The sequence below is a fragment of the Monodelphis domestica genome, chromosome 1 (genome assembly GCF_027887165.1).
Source record: "Monodelphis domestica isolate mMonDom1 chromosome 1, mMonDom1.pri, whole genome shotgun sequence".
NCBI lineage: Eukaryota > Metazoa > Chordata > Mammalia > Didelphimorphia > Didelphidae > Monodelphis > Monodelphis domestica.
The window spans coordinates 422798616-422805366 of NC_077227.1; positions in this window are offsets into that span (position 1 = coordinate 422798616).

The window sequence follows — 6751 nt, forward strand, 5'->3', positions numbered from 1 at the left end:
GGCCCACATTGCCTTTCACCTGGACTATTACAATGTATCCCTAATTGTGTTACTCCCTTCTTCAATCTATGTTCCACATAGCTGGCAAATTACTCTTCCTAAAATACATGCCTGACCATACCACTCTCCTGTTCAATAATTTAGTTATTGTTGAATTGTTTCAGATATTTCTGACTCTTCCTGACTTCATTTAGGGTTTTCTTGATATATTTATTTTGAAATTCATAAAACACTTTACATGCATTCTCTTATTTGACCCTCACAGCAACTCCTGAGGTAGTTACTAAAAATATTATCCTCAATTTTCATTATAAGGAACCAAAACTTGAAAAGTTAGTAACTTGAGATGGTTACACAGTATCAGAAAATAATATTTGGACTTAGCAATGGTCAGTACCCAATAATCTAAGGAATGGTTTTCCACTATCACCTTTTGATTTTCCTTTTCAGTTTTGTCTGTCCTGATTTTTGTGTCTTCCAGCTGTTTCTCCAATTGGGAGTTCCTGTCCTTTAAACTATTATTTTCTTTTTGAACTATTTCCCACTTTTATTGCCAAAATCCTTCCATATTTTTGATGCTCTGATTTAAATTCTTCAAGAGCTTGTGGCCAATTTCCATTTTTGGGGGAAGGTTTGGGTGCATTTATTTGTATGTCCTCTTCTGCTATTTCCTCTGTAGTCTGGACTTTTCCTCCACAAAAATTATCCAGGGTCAACCCCTTTTTGTTGTTTTTCTTGGTGTTGGGAAGTTGTTCCTGGGCATTTTTTACCATCACTATGGTGATTTTTCCTTCCCTTTTCAGTCAGAAGTGTGAGTAAGGAAGACAGGTTCTCTGTGTATGGAGCTAAGGAGCATGGTTTTGCCTGAGGCCATCTCTCAAGTCTCTGCAGCTTCTACTATTTACTGCCCTTCTCTGTGCTATGTCTGTGTGGGAGCCCAAGGACTGCGCTCTTTAGCCTGCTGGGGCCTCAGGTTTAGCTGCTTCCAGGGGTAGGCCTTTGGTGGTCTTAGTCAGCTGCCAAGGACTTATAGGTGCCCCTCACTTGCTCTAGAGGTGCCCTTCCCCGACTCACTGATTCTAGTGCACTTGCTCTGACTCTAGCTCCATAGGTGGGGTGGGGGAAGAGTTGATCAGTTCATGTCTCTAGGTCTAGTACTCTGTCTACTGTGCCACTTAGCTGCTCACTATAACACTTGAGTGGGTCCATATCATATCTTCTCAGCTTGGCACTCAAAGCCCTTTATAAATGAGTTCTTATCTTCTTTTTTCAGACATATTATTCCTCTGAACACATAATATCCAGTTAACCTGCACCACTAGTCCATTCAACAAAATTGGCATTCTATCTCTCACTTCCAGGCCTTCAAGTTATTTATTTCATATTATCAGATTCATAGAATTTTAGGAATGTGAATGGAGCTCAAAACCATCCATTCCAATATGTAAACCTAAAAGAACTCCCACAATATATTTGATAAATGTTCACTCAATCTTGATTAGAGAACAAATTGAGGGAGAGCCTCACCTCCCAGAGGCAACCCATTTTATTCATGGACAACTCTAAACATCAGAACAGTATTCTTTTCTTTTTTTAAAATTTAAAATTTATTTAAAAATATTTTCCATGGTTACATGATTCATTTCCCCCCTCCCTCCTCTACCCCCACCCCCAGCTGATGAGCAATTCCATGGGGTTGTATATCACCTGATACCCATTTCCATATTATTCATTTTTGCTATAGAGCAGTCTTTTAAAGCTCAAACCCCAAATCATATACCCATATTTACAAGTTATAATAAGTTATGTTTTTCTTTTTGCATTTCTACTTCCATAGTTCTTTCTCTCAATGTGGTTAGCGTTCTTTCCCATAAGTCCTTCAGGAGTATCCTGGCTTGTTGCATTGCTTCTAGTAGCAAAGTCCATTACATTGGATTGTCCCACAATGTTTCACTTTCTGTATACAATGTTCTCTTGGTTCTGCTCATTTCACTCTGCATCAGTTCACTGAGAACAGTTTTCTTTAAGATCAAGTCTAAATTTGCCTTTTTGCAACTTCTGCTTATGACTCCTAATTCTGCTCACTGGAGTCAAATAAAATATCTATAATTCTTCTTGTATATGACAGCAGTTATCATGTTCCCCACAAGTCTTCTTTTCTCCAGGCTAAATATCTAGAATTCCTTCATCTTATCCTTATTTCATATGAACTCAAGGGCATTGACCCATCTGGCTGCCATTTTGGGGCCCTCTCTAACTTACCAACTCTTGCATCTAGAACTAACATGATATTCCAGGGGTGGACTGATCAGGAGGGACTTTCTTCTCTTTATTCTTTTAAGCTCTTCAATTCAAAAATCCTAAGCTAAGGTCTGGCACAGAGTCAGTAGGGCATTGAATAAATGCTTGTTGATTGGTTGTAGTTGTCAACAATGGAAATGAGGTTAATCTGATATAACTTGTTTAAAGCCAGGCTGAATTTTTGTGATCATCTGCATTCCAAGGAGATCATAAAAAAGGGAAAGGACCTACTTGTGCAAAAATATTTATAGCTCCACCAATTGGGAATGGCTGGACAAAGTGTGATACATGATGGTGAGAGAATGCTTTTGTGCTGTAAGGAATGATGAACAGGATGATTTAAGAAAGAACTAGAAAGACCTATGTGAACTGATGCAGAGTGAAATAAGCAGAACTGGGAGAACATTGTACAATAACCAATATTGACAGTCAACTGTGAATGATTTAGCTACTCTCAGTAATAGAATGATCCTGGACAGTTCTGAAGAACTTATCCACTTCCAGAGAAATAACAGCTGGGAGTCAGATGTAGATTGAAGCATACTATCTTCCACATTAGTTTATTTATATTTTTTGGGGGGAGTTTTGGTTTTATACGAGTGTGTTCTTTCAACAATGACCAATATGAAATTGTTTTGCATGATAATATATGTATAATTCTGATCAAATAGCTTACCATCTCTGAGAGGAGGAAGGGAAGGGAGGGAGGGAGAGGATTTGCATCTTATAATTTCAGAAAACATATGTGGAAAATTGTTATTGCAGGTAACTGGGAAAATAAAATATCTTTGAATAAAAAAAAGAAAAATTACTTTTGGACGATTTGAAAGGCAAGAAGCTTTTGTCTTCCTATCCCCATTGCTTTGTTGTTTCTTCTCATTTTGAAGAGGACCAATGACATGGTGAATGATGTCTTGACTTGCAGATGAGTTGGATTTAAGTGAGGCAGAGCTGGAGGTCTTTAGAGGTTAAATGACTCACCTATGAGCATACTGCTAAAGTGTCAGAGTCAAGACATTCCTAATTCCAAGGCCTTATCCATTAGATCAGTTTCCTTTTATCTGGCTAGTTCTTAACAAAAACTTATTGAATTAAACTGAATAAAGAGCAGATATATACTTTCTTACTATTATGGTCTTATTGACCTTGGGTGGGCCCTTCCTTTAGCAATTTTTCTTTTGCCCTTTCCAGCACAAAGGTCATTCTTAGCATAAAAAAGGAAAGCATAAGAACTGATCAGCTCTGTCTTCCCTCTGTTGTCAGTTATCATTGTCTTCACTTCCAGCAATATGGTCTCTCTTTTCTTTGATCCTTCTTCCCCTGATATAGCTTAACAGAACCAGAATGGAATGGAGCAACTTTCCTGGCCAGTTTTAGTGGCTTCTGAACTTCCTAGTGCCATTCTTTTTTTTTAAACTTTACCTTCTGTCTTAGAATCAATACTGGATATTGGTTCTAAGGCAGAAGAGTGTAAGGGCTAGGCAATGGGAGTTAAGTGACTTGCCCAGGGTCACATAGCTAGGAAGTATCTGAGGTCAAATTTGAACCCAGGACCTCCCACCTCTGGGTCTGACTCTCAATCCACTGAACCATCCAGCTGCCACCCCAGTGGCATTCTTACAGGATCAAGGCAGGCTTTTAGATTTCACCCTTTGTTTATCTACCACTGTGTCTATCTCCTAAAATCTAAGTTGGTCAATGAGTTCTCTGTGTATCCAGTCACTTCAGACATTTATTTCTCTGATGTATAGGAATTATTTCCCTTGTCTCAGAATTTCCTTCTTAATAAAGGTTCCTATCCCTCCTCATCTGATTTCTCTACAATTTTGATCCATGGAATCCTATCTATTCCTCCTCTCAACTCTTCAAAAACTGTTTTTCCTAAATCTAAAATATACCACTGACAATACTTGCTTTTTTGGGTGTTTTCTATCACAAATTCTAGAAGAAACAGGTCTGTTCTGAACAAATTTTCCTTTCAGTAAACAGTTCTTCCAAATTGTTGAGGACTAGATATTGAAGTTTCACCTTGTAGTTTTTGACTTTGGAAGGATGAAATTGTCATTAAGGCTATTCAAGAAGTTACTAGAGCTGCTCCCATTTGGGCAGAGGGAAAGTTCCAGCAGATGCTTTGATAATTGAACTCTCTTCCCCTACTTCTCCTCCCAATTATTATCCTGCTAAGCCAGGCTTGTGATGTTTCTGAAACTCATCTATTTCCTCATTCTGACCAGGTGGTCTATAGTATATATAGATAAAAAGGTCGCTTGTTTCCCATCATAGATCTTCACCACATGATCTTCATTATGCTTTTCCCTCTCTGCTTCTTGGATGTCTTCATCTTTTAAAAAAATATGTAGTTACCCTCCCTCCATTACTTATCCTGCTTCTTAGGAATAAGTTATATCTACTCAGAGCTATATTCCATCCATGGGTTTTATCCTAAGAGTTTCAACATTATCTATGAGGTCAAATTTGCCTTCTTGTTTTAGTATCTCTAGTTCGATTTATTTTGTTGCTTAAACTTAAGGTATTTGTGTCTGGATGCTTCCTCCTTACCTTCAGTTCTTAGAATCCTTGGCTTCCTTCAGGTTTAGCAGGAAACCTTTTTTGATTATCTCTTTTCACTACTCTTTCCTTCCTCAAATTACCTATTTATCTGTGTACACATTGTACCTGTCAACAGAATGCAAGCTCCCTCAAAGACCATTTTCCATTTTTGTCTTTGTATCTTTGGTTGCTTAGTGTTTGTTGTATTTCCATTGGCAACACCTTAGTACAAACCCTCACTACCACTCACCTGGCCTACTGTAATAAAATTCTTAAAAAATTTTTTTTTAAAATTTGGTCAATTTCAAACATTATTCCTTGGTTACAAAAATCATATTTTATTCCTTCCTCCCTCCCCCCCCCACCTTTGTAATAAAATTCTAAAAGGTTTTCCTTCTCACTTTTACAGTTCATTAGTCTGATAGATCTCTTTTATCCATAGAGCTGGTCATCTCACTACTCTGCTCAAACTACAATGACTTCCTTTTGCTTCCCCATTAAGGTTCAAACTCTTGAGCTTGAACCCACAATTTGGCACCATCTTACCTTTCTAACTTCTAACTTATGAATTCTATATCCCAGAGACACTGGTTAATATTCTGCCCACTGTGTACCCTTTCACACCTCCATGTGCCTTTATTCAGGGCATATGCATGGAATGTCCTTCCCCCCCCTCCTATTGGATTCCCACCAATCCTTTAAAGCTCATCTCAAGTACTAAGCCTGGAAGTCTCTCTTGATATGACTCTTTGGTAACAAGATTTGCCTTTAGACTTTACATAGCACTTTGCTTTGGACTAATGGGCTTATATAATTTTGAGCATAATGGTGATATATATTGGTGTGTCACCTTTTTACTAAGTTATAAGCCCCAAGAGGAAAGAACCCATTCTCATTTAAATGTATTCTCTCTCTCATTGTTGCTGGTCTGGTACCTTCCATATGGTTGTTTTAAAATTTTTTACTAAAATAATGCTGAATGTTTGATCTGAAAAAAGAGTCCAATAGTATTGGTACTACCTTACAAAGTTAACAAAATGCTTAGGATATTTTCAGGCACTACAGAAATAAAGCTTCTCCTTTAGAAAAGGACCTTACACAGAGTACTCAGCAAATTCCTAAATGAATACTAGCCCCATCTACTTATTAAGCTTAAATAAGACAATGTGAAAAGTGCTTTGATAAAGTTTATGAAGAACCTTACCAGAAATGATCAAGGTATTCACAACCCACAGGAAGCAGCTAAGAGGAGGCCCCCTTTCTAGTTATTGGTCCTAATCAATAATGAGGCTGCATTGTGCAAAGGAACCAGTATGATGCTCCAGTGTAGTTTCTGGCTCACACATGGAACTCTTCTGTGGTGAGGCCAGAAAAGCAAAGAAACAAAGCAATCTACTGAAGCTCCTAGTCAAAGCTGAGGAGCCTAAATATCAGGAATGAGAAGTCTTGTTCTCTATACTAACATCAAAACAGAATGGCAGAGGGGGCAGCTAAGTGGTTTAGTAGATTTAGAACCAGGGCTAGAGATGGGAGGTCCCGGGTTCATTTTCTAACTTCAGATACTTCCTAGCTGTGTGACCTTAATGGGCAAGTCACTTAACCCCCATTGCCTAGCCCTTACTGTTCTGTCTTAGAACTAATACACAGTATTAATTCTAAGATGGAAGGCAAGGGTTTAAAAAAAAATGGCAGAGTTGGAAGGGAACATAGAATATTATAGTCCACAGATTGGGAGAGCTGCATGAGATCCCAGAAAACCCAATGTTGGGACCTAAAGCTAACTGCTCCTCTTTTAAAGTTGTCTGTGCCCAGGGGAAAATAGGCTCAAGGGACCTCATTTCTAGCATTTTTTGATCAAGCAGGAGGCAGGGGAGACAGAATCCAGTATAACCTTGAACCT